Consider the following 15266-nt stretch of genomic DNA (forward strand, 5'->3'; position numbering starts at 1 on the left):
GTGATGTATGTTGTCATATCTATTTGGAAGAGGGAGACCCATAACCACTATTCATCTTGTACCTGTGGAATTGGAGGACTGGAGGTAGTCCCTTATTGTCCGATATGTCATGTTCAATGGGTCACAAGTTTTGTTTCATCCTTTGGACTCTGTGAAGGGGTTAGGTCCATTCTGTTATAACAGCTTTGGTGAGGGGTGTGAACAATGGTCTACTGAGCAGGAAACATATTCACACTACATAAAAAAATCTCTCCTGAGAATCTCACTGTGGCCAGGAGACACGTTTTATTCAGTGAGCCTTTTCTTCATGATTTCTTCATATGATAGCTGGGGTGCTTTAGCGTAGTAAGGTTCTAGCACAGAGGTTGAAGGTTCAACAAGCCTGGTGTCCTGTCTAATTATCCCACTTCATGTGAGCTGTCTTTGGGTCTTGTTCTGGCTTGTGTGCATTTCCAAGATACTCTAGGGGCAATGTTTCCCAACTCCAGTCCTCCAGTACCCCCCAACAGCACACATTTTTGTCGTGCCCCCAGACAAACTCACCTGATTCAACTCATTGAGGGTTTGATTAGTTGACAAGTTGAATCAGTAGTGCTTGTCCAGGGTTACAATACAAATGTGTGCTGTTAGGGTTACTGGAGGACTGGAGTTGGGAAACATTGCTCAATGGCAGGGTCAATTTCTTGACTTTTTTTCCCACTCGAAAATGTCCTTGGAGAAGACTGAATGTACACAGTGTACAGAAATATTATGAACACCAGACATAGACTGATCCGGTGAATCCAGGCGAAAGTTATTATCCCTTATTTATGTCACTTGTTAAATACATTTCAATCAGTATAGATGAAGGGGAGGAGACAGGATTAAAAAAATAAGGATTTTTAAGCCTTGATACAATTGAGACATGGATTGTGTATGTATGCCATTCAGAGGGTGAATGGGCAAGACAAAATATTTAGGTGCCTTTGAAGGAGGTATGGTAGTAGTCGCCAGATGCACCAGTTTGAGTGCGTCCAGAACTGCAACGCTGCTGGGTTTTTCACACTCAACAGTTTCCCGTGTGTATAAAGAATGGCCCACCACCCAAAGGACATCCAGTCAACTTGACATAGCTGTGGGAAGCATTGGAGTCAACATTGACTAGCATCCCTGTGGAATGCTTTTGACACCCTGTAGAGTCCATGCTCTGACAAAATGAGTGTTCTGAGGGCAAAGGGGTTGCAGGTCATTATTAGGAAGGTGTTCCTAATGTTTTGTGCACTCAGTGTGTTCCTCCATTGCTATGCCTAAATGGTTAGTATTATCTGGGATCCTTGGGACGTCCCTACCCTAGAACCTAACCCTATCCCCCTCCTACCCTAAACCCTAACCCTTAACTATCATGTTTCAGGAGAAGACCCAGATACAGACAGATGGAAACAGGAGACAAAGGGCTGTGAGACATGGGTTTGATCCTAGACACATGAAAAGTGGGATGTATACGGAGGGTACCAGGCAACAAGACGAACAGCAGAGGGGCTAATGATCTTGGAGATGGGGAAAGGGCTGATAATCCAGGGAGAAAGTTTGCGGGACTCCACCCAGAGGGGCAGATCTCGGGTGGACAGATCTCGGGTGGACAACATCTTGACTGAAGGTTTGATGGCCTCTTGCTCCAGGAAGAGTGGGGGCTGATAAAACAGGGAACACTCGAAGGGCGAGAGACCCGTGGCAGAGCAAGGATTGGTGTTGCAGGCATATTCAACCCACACTAGTTGCTGGCTCCAGGTCATGGGGTTGGCAGAGACCAGGGAGCGAAGAGTCGTCTCCAGATCTTGGTTGGCTCACTCGCTCCAACTCGCGATTGGACAGGGGGTGGAACCCGGGATATGTGACACCAGGGAAGGTGAAAACAGGCAGAGGTTGAAGGAGACCAGCCAGTAACAAGAGATGGGGGAAAATGGTCGGCCTGGAAACAGGAGACAAACGGCTGTAAACCATGGGTTTGATCCTAGACACATGAAAAGTGGGATGTATACGGAGGGTACAGGGCAACAGAAGACGAACACCAGAGGGGCTAATGATCTTGGAGATGGGGAACGGGCCCGATAAACCGGGAGGAAAGTTTGTGGGACTCCACCCGGAGGGGAATATTTTGGGTGGATAGCCGTACCCACTGCCCGAGACGATACCGGGGGTGCCGGGGTCCAGTGGCAGTCCACTTGTCGTTGAAGTGGTCTTGAGAAGAGCCGACCGGGCTCTCTTCCAGGTACGATGACAGTGGCGGACAAACATCTGGGCCGAGGGTATGGGGACCTCGTCTTCTTGCTCCGGGAAGAGCGGGGGCTTATAAACCAGGGAACACTCAAAGGTGTTGGTTGGCTCGCTCCGACTAGCCTTTGGACAGGCCTTTGGACAGGGGGTGGAACCCGGAGGACAGGCTGGCCGACGACCCAATGAGTGTGCAGAACGCTTTCCAGAAACGGGACGAGAACTGAGGACCCCGGTCGGAGACCATGTCCACTGGGAGACCATGGATCCGGAAAACATGCTGCACCATGAGCTGGGCCATCTCTTTGGCAAAGGGTAGCTTGGGGAGAGGAATGAAGTGGGCGGCTTTGGAAAACTGGTCCACTACTGTCAGGATGGTGGTTTTGCCATCGGACGGGGGAGACCCGTGACAAAGGATATGTGAGAACAGGGACGGTGAGGAACAGGTTGAAGGAGACCAGCCGGAGCTTGCTGGGAGTCTTATTCTGCTCACAGATCGTGCATGTGGCGACGTCAGGAACCATGGTAGGCCACCAAAAGCGTTGTTGCACAAAGGCCAGGGTCCAACAGGAGCCTGGGTGGCAGGCAAGCTTGGAGGAGTTGGCCCACTCCAGGACCGGGGAGTGGACAGCGTCAAGAACAAACATTTGGTTATCTGGGACCAATCCACCACCACTCTCACCTTCGGACGTAGAGCGCAAGGATGTCGTCGAGGTAGACAAAGATGAACCAGTTCAACATGTCTGGAACACAGCCTGGAGCCTGGAACACAGCAGGGGCATTGGTAAGGCCAAATGGCATGACCAGATACTCGAATGACCGCTGGCCGTGTTGAAGGCAGTCTACCACTAGTCACATTCCCGTATCCGCACCAGGTGGAAGGCGTTTGGTAGGTCCAGCTTGGGGAACACGGTGGCCCACTGGAGCGCCTCGAAGGCCAAGGAGATGAGTGGTAGTGGGTAGTGGTTCTTCACTGTGATGTCATTGAGGCCCTGGTAGTCAATGTATAGGCTGTTGTGCCGGTGGGGAAGTGTTAGGAGAATTCTATTCTCCTGTTCATTAACAAATTCAATTATGTTACCCTCAGTCTGTTATATCAGGATTTGTAAGATACTGATAGAAATGAAAACAGACAGAGTCCCAGTCTACCAAAGTTAAATGTTTATTCATGAAACGTTCTGACGTGCGCAGTACAAGACCTACAATTTATAATGACACACATACTTCCACACAAACCATCAAATCCGCCCGCCAATAGAGATTAGGGGGGAGTACGTGAGAATAGTGTCTTCCTACCCTCCCCTAAGATAGGGAGAGACCTGGGACTGGGAAGTTCTCAGTGTCCCAGCCAAGGTCAGCCCCGAATCTGGCTCAGACAGACAGTCTGTTCTCAAAACTCTAGACACATTGTTCCCAAAATGTTGATTCTGACTAAAACCACACACAGTATTATAATATAATAATCGAATGATTCTAACACTTACACACATGTATTATAATAATCGAATGATTCAAATAAATTTCATACAATCACATGGTTTCAGACCTATGGTTTCATGCAATCTCATGGTTTCAGACCTATGGTTTCAGGAGTGTAACATTCTAAACATTTATTAAAACACATTTCCTCATCAGGAAGAAAGAAGGATGGATGAACCCTGCAGCTAGGAAGTCCTTAATGTTGGTCTCCATTGTCTTGGTCTCCGGACCCGACAGAGAGTACAGTCGTCCCCGGGGCGGAGTGGTGCCTGGGAGAAGGTTGATCCTGCAGTCATAGGATTGGGGCGGCAGGAAGCGAAGTGGCCCGGGCCTTACTGAACACCTCCCGGAGGTCCTGATACTCAGCGGGAATGGAGTAACTGGAGGGCAGCCTCTCTCCCGGACAATGGAGCATCAAAAACTTTCTTCACCTCCGCCACGTGTAACGGATGTGAAACGGCTAGCTAGTTAGCGGTGGTGCGCACCAAATAGCGTTTCAATCGGTGACGTCACTTGCTCTGAGACCTTGAAGTAGTGGTTCCCCTTGCTCTGCAAAAGCCGCGGCTTTTGTGGAGCGATGGGTAGCGATGCTTCGTGGGTGACTGTTGTTGATGTGTGCAAAGGATCCCTGGTTCGCGCCCGGGTAAGGGCGAGGGGACGGTCTAAAGTTATACTGTTACACACGCACTCCCCCAGACTGAAGCATACGGTCGACTGCTGTTCCCATATTTCCGTAGCCCAGGCAAGAGCCCTCCCGGACATTGCGTGATGAGGTATGCTATCTTAGAGCGGTCCAAGGGGAAGGAGGAGGGCTGCAGCTCGATAATGAGGGAACACTGAGCGAGAAACGCCCGACAGGTGCCCGACTCTCCATCGAAGTGTTCCGGGCGAGGTAAGCGGGGTTCCCGGGAAATCGGGGTGGCCGGGTTACTGAGGGACTGGGAAGTTGCCATAGTGGTAGGCTGCCTAACAGACAACTCGCGGAATTGCTCCAATAATGTGTTCAATGCTCGGTCATGACGTTTGGCCAAGGTCTGGAACCCTTCCATAAGACCATGAAGCAACTCCTTGTGCCTTCTAATGGTGGCTCCTTGGGAGGAGATGGCTTGCGGAGCTGGTCTGAGTCTGTTGGGTCTGTCATGGCCAGTTCGTACTGTCACAATTCAGGAGAAGACCCAGATGCATAAGGTGTCAAAGTAACAAAGTGTATTACTAGAACAGGGGGCTGGCAAAAAGACAGGTCAATAGTAGGCAGAGGTCAGCAATCCAGATCAGAGTCCATAAGGTACAGAACAGCAGGCAGTCTCAGGGTCAGCGCAGGAAAAGGTCAATGAACCAGGGTGGTGTGACAACGTACAGAATGGCAGGCAGGCTCAGGGTTAGGGCAGGCAGAATGGTCAAAAATGGGAAAACTAGAAAATAGGAACTAGAAAAAGACAGGAGCAAGGGGAAAACACTGGTAGGCTTGACGAACAAAGCGAACTGGCAACAGACAAACAGAGAACACAGGTATAAATACAGTGGGGATAATGGGGAAAATGGGTGACACCTGGAGGGGGGTGGAGAGAAGCACAAAGACAGGTGAAACAGATCAGGGTGTGACATTAAAATAACCCTTACCGTAACTTTTTTTTTCTTCAATTTACCTTAACTGTTTTAAATGTCAACTTCAATGGGGTGACATCAGATTTGGGATCTCCCTTTCCATGCCTGTTATGGAGAGGAAGAGGAAGCCCCTGGGAGAGGGAGTGCTTTGATCAACCAATCACACTCTCTTGACTAGCAGTGGATTACAAACAGTATACTTTAATAGAGGGCATCACAGCTATCTCTCTTGATCCCATCACCACACCACAGCTCCTTAGTCTGTTGAAATGTAAATATTCAATGTGTGTAATGCTATATGTATGTTTTATGTCTGTTTTGATATGTTTACCCTGTAAGACAGAACACCAAATACACATTTATATTTAGTGTTAAGCTAATGGACAATAGTTGTATTGTCTTATCAATTCCCAAAATACATTTCAACAGGATTTCTTGTTTTCATATTTCATTCTTGGGTAAATTGTTACATTATTTTCATTCCAAATATATATGTACACACCGGCAGAGATTGTTCCAAGGTCAAAAGGAAATACAAACATAATATACAAACCTGTAATAAAACAAAACTGTAAGAAGCTGATGGAACTAGAAACATCAATACATTCTCCAGATGAGAATGACAGATAGAGCCATTGACATAATGTAAATGGTTAGTACGATGGATGACGCGAGAGGCAGAGCTCAGCAGCCAAGAGCGTGCCAGTTGCGCGTGCACATCTGTCGCGTAACCTACAACAGCAGCACAGAGTAGCACTACTGCACGCGCGCAAACAGATACCGGTTGGTTAATTCACACTGACTGTTTACCAAGAAAGCACTGTATCGTATCGTTCCTCTCTCTGTTGACAGTTTGTAAGCAACAGTGCAAAGCTGGAGGAACCAACTCAACAACCGCAACAGCAGTTGCCATGGACCGGGACAGAGAGGCAGCCTCCCCCTTGGACCGACGAACTAGCCGAAATGTCCCGGCACATCTACACCCGTCACGGTGCAGGCGATGGACTCCAGAAGGTAAAGTATCGCAATATAGTAGATACTCTGCTCTATCGGTTTCTGACTCTGTTCTCTTACTGCTGTTAATAAAACGTGTTCAATTCCCATTTTGTGTAATTAAGATTATCCTGTGGGATGACTACCAACTTCACTGCACCAAAATGGGGAAAGCATTCTCTATGAGGCTACCTACCTTCAGAAAGTTAGTTACAGATTCATGTTGGCTATATATTTATTTATTAATAGGCTAGTTTCTTTATTTTCTCACATTTGTGAACAACGCTCAATAATCCGTGGTAGGTCATAAACTTCGCGCTGTATGTGATGTAGTCGTGATCAGTGTGACGTTTAGCAGATGGTATGTGAATTTGATTGATGTGGTTTGAAATAGGGTATTTAATAATTCATCCATGTAGCTGGAATCCATTGATGAAGGGCAGACTGACTGAACACATGACCTAGTTGTACAGCCTCATACCAAAATATTAGAGCATCTTACATATGTAGCATCTTACAGCAAATAGTAAACATGTAATATATAGGTTCTAAAAATGACACACTTGTTTTTAAGTTTTTAAGGCAGAAATAAAATGTGATGCAGGTGTATTTTCTCTGCAATAAGCTACATCCTTAGTTCTTATGAAAGGTCACAAGCTGAGCTAAAGGTTAGCCATTAGTTTGGGGAGCCAATGCAAGTCTTCAGGTCTCAGCCAGAAGTGGACAGCAGGCTACACCGTTACAGACAGGATGGAAATGCATACAATAGGGACAGGCTATACCCAGGCACCTGATCACCTGATCACCCGTAGGGCCCCAGTGTTCCTTATGGTGCCCTTGATGTCGTGCTGCAAAGTGAGTGACAGTGAGAATGATGTGTGTGTTTCTGGCTGTACCTACTCAGGTGAATAGAGGGACCTACTCCAGACGCAGCCGGCTAAAGAGGTCTGACGGGAGCACCAACTCCACCAGCTTCATCCTCAGACAGGTGAGAGAGACAGATGGGTAACACATTACTACTCAATTACAATAGATCCCTATGCAACAACGTGTTATCACAACGTTTTTACGAGAGTAATTACAGCATTACTACACAGTCAGGAGCAAAAATTGTATCGGGGCACAAATCCCACTACACTCTCTATGTTTGTCCAAAACAGGCTGTGCACAATACTTTAAACCATATTTGCTGATAGTTGTTCAGCAGTGACTGCTCTTGTAATCCACAACCAGTTGTGTTATCCAATTAACAGTTGCATACTGTCTGTACTACACCCTGTACAAAATGTATTGTCTGAAGGAAACATTCTGAATGGTTCAATTATTCTGAGATAAGAGAACGGTCAACGAGAACGATATTGCTTCAACATGGGGTTGTCACCTCTGTTGCAGGGGAGCCAGTGGCCTTGATTTGAGTGTTATCGGGAATTCACTTCCTCTCATTATCTCTGTATTCACTCTCTGTATTCACTACCATTCATCTATTCTTTTTTATGAACGATTGAGACATATTGTTATGGACAAAGTCATAGTTGTCTCAGCACCTGTGTTCAACTGTATAATAAATGTAAAATAGTCCTTCGGTGTAAAACTATTATTGTGTAATACAGAGGGGACCATTTGCTGCTGGACTGTGAGATCCAAACTAATGGGTTGCCTAGGGAACTGGCTTCCATCAAGGCTATTCCACAACACAAGGACACCTGAATGTTATTGCCTACCTTTGTTCTGCTTCTCTATCTCTCTGTCAGGGGGCTGGTCCATCACGTGCTAGCTAGCGTGTGTGTCTGTGTGTCTGTAAAGCTTAACAAATCAGGTTCAGTTTGGATGAGATAATTGACATGAACAAAATACATGACAGATTTTCAGAGATAGTATGTCTAGAGATTTGCTGACACTTATGACTGACTATGAAGGATGTTATGAAGTCTTGCACAGTTGTTTATAAAGCTTAATGAATGCATATATGAGGGGGGCTATGGTCAAGTGTTAAATATTACATTATACACTGAGTGTGCAAAACATTAAGGACACCTTCCTAATATTGATTTGCATCTGCCCTTTTGCCCTCAGTACAGCCTCTACAAGGTGTTGAAAGCGTTCCACAGGGATGCTGGCCCATGTTGACTCTACAAGGTGTCCAAAGCGTTCCACAGGGATGCTGGCCAATGTTGACTCTACAAGGTGTCCAAAGCGTTCCACAGGGATGCTGGCCCATGTTGACTCTACAAGGTGTCCAAAGCGTTCCACAGGGATGCTGGCCCATGTTGACTCTACAAGGTGTCCAAAGCGTTCCACAGGGATGCTGGCCCATGTTGACTCCAATGTGTCCCACAGTTGTGTCACGTTGGCTGGATGCCCTTTGGGTGGTGACCCATTCTTGATACACACAGGAAACTGGTGAGCTTGAAAAAGATGGCAGCGTTGCAGGTCTTGACACAAACCGGTGTGCCTGGCACCTACTACCATGCCCCGTTCAAAGGCCCATTTATACCTCTGAATGACACACATACACAATCCATGTCTCAATTGTCTCAAGGCTTAAAAATCCTTCTTTAACCTGCCTCCTCCCCTTCATCTACACTGATTTTTTTGTGGATTTCACAAGTGGGGGATCAAAGATTTCACCTGGTCAGTCTATGTCATGGAAAGAGCAGGTGTTTTTAATGTTTTGTACACTCAGTGTATTTTACAAAGAGGTTGGATCATTCAATGTGTTTGCTATACAAATGTATTTAATCATCTACTTTATATATAGGTCACTGCAGTCATGTGCTGTTTGAATGGTTACTTTGCATACTGTGGTATTTCAGGTCGCAGATGCGGTCTGGATAGGCAGAGAGTCTTAGTCTTCCTCATTCTATGTTCACCATATCCTACTTAAAATGTACACTATTAACCATAGTGACCTAGTTTTAGGTCACTAGTTTTAGGACCTTGTTTTAGGCAGGGTAGCCTAGTGGGTAGAGCGTTGGACTAGTAACTGAAAGGTTGCAAGTTCAAATCCCCGAGCTGACAAGGTACAAATCTGTCGTTCTGCCTTCATTGAAAATAAGAATTTGTTCTTAACTGACTTGCCTACTTAAATAAAGGTTAAAAAAAAGTAATAATTTAAGTCTTTGAATTGGAAGTAGAGCACAGTTTGTTCCAATCGCAGTTTATTTATCTCTGAAATGGTAAATGCTTATCCAGTTGTGTCTTGCAGACAGGCATCTCACGCTGTTTGCCAATGACAGAAGAATCTGTATGGGGAGCTGGTATGATACGTGTGTGCCCCATTGAGGCATAAGGTTAGAGGGAAAAGACAGCTTCTCACAAGTCGTCTAGGTAGACAAGGCATGCATTATTCATTCAAAATACACATGCACGCACACACACACACACACACACACACACACACACACACACACACACACACACACACACACACACACACACACACACACACACACAGATATCCTGCACTGTTGCCTGGCTGACCTTCCTCAGTTTGCCCTCATAACACTATATAAATGGATGTTAGAGGCAACATCTGCCAGAAATGCCTAGTGACTCTTTCCAGAGTGGGGATTTACTGAGGATCTGCTTAATGATACAATCTGGGATCTGGGAATCTGTTCAATGGTCTTTTCAATGCTACTGTTTTGCTGAAAAACAAGTCCCAGATTGAATCTTTAATGGCCCACCTCAGGGAAAGTTGCTGGATTTATTACGAGTAATTCCTGTCCTAGAGCGGAAATTGTTATTCGGTTCCACATCGAAGACTGACGCAGGCTTCTAATACGTATTCAGGCATTGGGGGTGGGAACGTTGTGTTGATCACTATGTGTAGCAGAGAAATAACATCAAATAGGGCACTGACTCACAGCTGTCACCGTAACTAGCTATCATGCTAACCTTAGCTAGCTAATAAAAGTTATGTGTGCACCGTTTCAGAAAAAGACTACCAAGAGACGAGTCTCCGCTAAACTGTGCCTATATTAGTGGTTGACATGTTGAGGGTTGGCGTTTGTATTTCTCTGTCACGACTTCTGCCGAAGTCGATGCCTCTCCTTGTTCGGGTGGTGTTCGGCGGTTTATGTCGCCGGTCTTCTAGCCATCGCCGATCCATTTTTCATTTGTTTTGTCTCGTTTTCCCACACACCTGGTTCTCATTTCCCTCATTATGTGTTGTGTATTTAACCCTCTGTTTCCCCCATGTCTTTGTGTGGTATTGAACAAAACACTATGTGTCTGACTTTGTGCTCAAAGGAATCACATTTTTCTGAAGACGACAGAAAAAGCTTGCCTGCCTCTCATAGTGCATCAAAATGATTTGTCCCTTTAGAAATATATAGCCTAATAGCAGGAACAGCACCATCTAGTGGTCATAACCTGGTAATATCAGGATGTGGGATGGGACATGAGCACGAGCACTGAGGTCAAAACGTAAGTACAGTCGTGGCCAAAAGTTTTGAGAATGACACAAATATTAATTTCCACAATGTTTGCTGCTTCAGTGTTTAGATATTTTTGTCAGATGTTACTATGGAATACTGAAGTATAATTACAGGCATTTCATAAGTGTCAAAGGCTTTTATTGACAATTACATGAAGTTGATGCAAAGAGTCAATATTTGCAGTGTTGACCCTTCTTTTTCAAAACCTCTGCAATCCGCCCTGACATGCTGTCAATTAACTTCTGGGCCACCTGACTGGTGGCAGCCCATTCTTGCATAATCAATGCTTGGAGTTTGTCAGAATTTGTGGGTTTTTGTTTGTCCACCCACCTCTTTAGGATTGACCACAAGTTCTCAATGGGATTAAGGTCTGGGGAGTTTCCTGGCCATGGACCCAAAATATTGTTTCCCGAGCCACTTAGTTATCACTTTTGCCTTATGGCAAGGTGCTCCATCATGCTGGAAAAGGCATTGTTCATCACCAAACTGTTTCTGGATGTTTGGGAGAGGCTGCTCTCGGAGGATGTGTTGGTACCATTCTTTATTCATGGCTGTGTTCTTAGGCAAAATTGTGAGTGAGCCCACTCCCTTGGCTGAGAAGCAACCCCACACATGAATGGTCTCAGGATGCTTTACTTTTGGAATGACACAGGACTGATGGTAGCACTCACCTTGTCTTCTCCGGACAAGCTTTTTTCCGGATGCTCCAAACAATCGGAAAGGGGATTCATCAGAGAAAATGACTTTACCCCAGTCCTCAGCAGTCCAATCCCTGTAACTTTTGCAGAATATCAGTCTGTCCCTGATTTTTTTCCTGGAGAGAAGTGGCTTCTTTGCTGCCCTTCTTGACACCAGGCCATCCTCCAAAAGTCTTCGCCTCACTGTGTGCGCAGATGCACTCACACCTGCCTGCTGCCATTCTTGAGCAAGCTCTTTACTGGTGGTGCCCCAATCTCGCAGCTGAATCAACTTTAGGAGACGGTCCTGGCGCTTGCTGTAATTTCTTGGGCACCCTGAAGCCTTCTTCACAACAATTGAACCGCTCTCCTTGAAGTTCTTGATGATCCAATAAATGGTTGATTTTCGTGCAATCTTACTGTCAGCAATATCCTTGCCTGTGAAGCCCTTTTTGTGCAAAGCAATGATGACAGCATGTGTTTCCTTGCAGGTTACCATGGTTGACAGAGGAAAAACAATGATTCCAAGCACCACCCTTCTTTTGAAGCTTCCAGTCTGTTATTCAAACTCAATCAGCATGACAGAGTGATCTCCAGCCTTGTCCTCGTCAACATTCACACCTGTGTTAAGGAGAGAATCACTGACATGATGTCAGCTGGTCCTTTTGTGGCAGGGCTGAAATGCAGTGGATTTTTTTCGGGAGGATTCAGTTCATTTGTATGGCAAAGAGGGACTTTGCAATTAATTGCAATTCATCTTCATCTGATCACTCTTCACAACATTCTGGAGTATATGCAACTTGCCATCATACAAACTGAGGCAGCAGACTTTGTGAAAATTAATATTTGTGTCATTCTCAAAACTTTTGGCCACGACTGTAAACACTCCCCTATTCCCAGGATGGGCAGGCATGCATAATAACAAATCAACATGCTATATTTTTTATATGAATCTGGTGAAATCCACAAAGTACTTTAACAACTGTTACACGTAAAAAAAATATTTCACACTTCTCTGTTGTATCAATGACATAAAAATCATCATTGAAAAAAGGCGCAAATGTACATTTGTTCCACCTGAGCGAGTCTGACCCCAAGTCATAAACCACTATGATGACACACCAAATGTGTTTGATGGATCACGGGAAAAGAGCAGGACTGGCTTCTGTAGGCCACAGTCCGAGCTATATCTTCCAATGGTGCGACTAGTGTCGGCATCCAAAGATTATTAACGTTGACCCCTATTGTAATTTGCTCCATGGCTCAGGCAGCCAAGTACCAGAGACAGAAAAGGAAGCGAGACACCCCACTCGCAGTTTTTTTTCTGGTTCAATGAAAGTCAGGGAACTAGGTAGACCAGACCCAGCTGCTATTGCATTGGTGTCTATGGGAGACCCACCTGTTTTGTAGACCGGAACTGACTATTTTTTTCAATAGTAAACGGCCTAAGTGAACAATCTTCATTGAACCACCATATTTCCTGTAGCTTATGTTGCCCAACTCAGTCGTGACTCACACATTTTTCAGGTGTTTCCGATTAATGAACAATGCCATGCTGGTGGGTGGTACCATTCAAATAAAACCCAACCCTAAAAAGAAACATGGGCAACAATCATTTGAGCGTCATTTCATAGTCATTGGCATGAATATGCATGAAGAGGGCAGTTCGCTTTTGTCACTTCAAGCCCAAATATATCATACTTTGGCAATAACGATGACTTATTGACTTACATCATTGTGCAAAATCATGGGTAAGCTCTGCCGATCTTCTTTCAGCTTGAAAAAGTGGATTTCTACTGGTGTGGGCGTTCAAGGTGTTAGGGTTAGTCATGGATGAACATGACAGTGTCTAGAGATGCAGATCTTGGGTGATCTTAAAAATGTACCCAACTCCACAGCCTGTTCAGACCAGGGGTTGCTCTGAGCTGTGTGTTTGGACAGTAATCTCCTCACAGAAGAGAATGGTGTCTGAAGGGTGTTAGGGACAGAAAGAGAGGGTTGAGAGTAATGAGGGAAGGATGGAGTGTTTCTGAGAGGTTTCTGAGAGAGGCTTAATGAGGAGAAAGAATCGAGCTAGAGAAGACAGAGTCAAGAGAGAGGAGAGGTAATGGACACGTTTGTGAAAAGTTAAAATGATTCAGACTGTCAAGCGATGCAGCAGCATCTAATGTGTTCATCTCTCACCCCCAGATGTTGTGTTGAACAGTGGCACGTGAGCTTCCTGTATCCAGATGTTCATCTCTCACCCCCAGATGTTGTGTTGAACAGTGGCACGTCAGCTTCCTGTATCCAGATGTTGTGTTGAACAGTGGCACGTCAGCTTCCTGTATCTAGATGTTGTGTTGAACAGTGGCACGTCAGCTTCTTGTATCCAGATGTTGTGTTGAACAGTGGCACGTCAGCTTCCTGTATCCAGATGTTGTGTTGAACAGTGGCACGTCAGCTTCCTGTATCCAGATGTTGTGTTGAACAGTGGCACGTCAGCTTCCTGTATCCAGATGTTGTGTTGAACAGTGGCACGTCAGCTTCCTGTATCCAGATGTTCATCTCTCACCCCCAGATGTTGTGTTGAACAGTGGCACGTCAGCTTCCTGTACCCAGATGTTCATCTCTCACCCCCAGATGTTGTGTTGAACAGTGGCACGTCAGCTTCCTGTATCCAGATGTTGTGTTGAACAGTGGCACGTGAGCTTCCTGTATCCAGATGTTCATCTCTCACCCCCAGATGTTGTGTTGAACAGTGGCACGTCAGCTTCCTGTATCCAGATGTTCATCTCTCACCCCCAGATGTTGTGTTGAACAGTGGCACGTCAGCTTCCTGTATCCAGATGTTGTGTTGAACAGTGGCACGTCAGCTTCCTGTATCTAGATGTTGTGTTGAACAGTGGCACGTCAGCTTCCTGTATCCAGATGTTGTGTTGAACAGTGGCACGTCAGCTTCCTGTATCCAGATGTTGTGTTGAACAGTGGCACGTGAGCTTCCTGTATCCAGATGTTGTGTTGAACAGTGGCACGTGAGCTTCCTGTATCCAGATGTTGTGTTGAACAGTGGCACGTCAGCTTCCTGTATCCAGATGTTGTGTTGAACAGTGGCACGTCAGCTTCCTGTATCCAGATGTTCATCTCTCACCCCCAGATGTTGTGTTGAACAGTGGCACGTCAGCTTCCTGTACCCAGATGTTCATCTCTCACCCCCAGATGTTGTGTTGAACAGTGGCACGTCAGCTTCCTGTATCCAGATGTTGTGTTGAACAGTGGCACGTGAGCTTCCTGTATCCAGATGTTCATCTCTCACCCCCAGATGTTGTGTTGAACAGTGGCACGTCAGCTTCCTGTATCCAGATGTTCATCTCTCACCCCCAGATGTTGTGTTGAACAGTGGCACGTCAGCTTCCTGTATCCAGATGTTGTGTTGAACAGTGGCACGTCAGCTTCCTGTATCTAGATGTTGTGTTGAACAGTGGCACGTCAGCTTCCTGTATCCAGATGTTGTGTTGAACAGTGGCACGTCAGCTTCCTGTATCCAGATGTTGTGTTGAACAGTGGCACGTCAGCTTCCTGTATCCAGATGTTGTGTTGAACAGTGGCACGTCAGCTTCCTGTATCCAGATGTTGTGTTGAACAGTGGCACGTCAACTTCCTGTATCCAGATGTTGTGTTGAACAGTGGCACGTCAGCTTCCTGTATCCAGATGTTGTGTTGAACAGTGGCACGTCAACTTCCTGTATCTAGATGTTGTGTTGAACAGTGGCACGTCAGCTTCCTGTATCTAGATGTTGTGTTGAACAGTGGCACGTCAGCTTCCTGTATCTAGATGTTGTGT

Source organism: Oncorhynchus kisutch, linkage group LG26, assembly GCF_002021735.2.
Source record: "Oncorhynchus kisutch isolate 150728-3 linkage group LG26, Okis_V2, whole genome shotgun sequence".
Taxonomy (NCBI): Eukaryota; Metazoa; Chordata; class Actinopteri; order Salmoniformes; family Salmonidae; genus Oncorhynchus; species Oncorhynchus kisutch.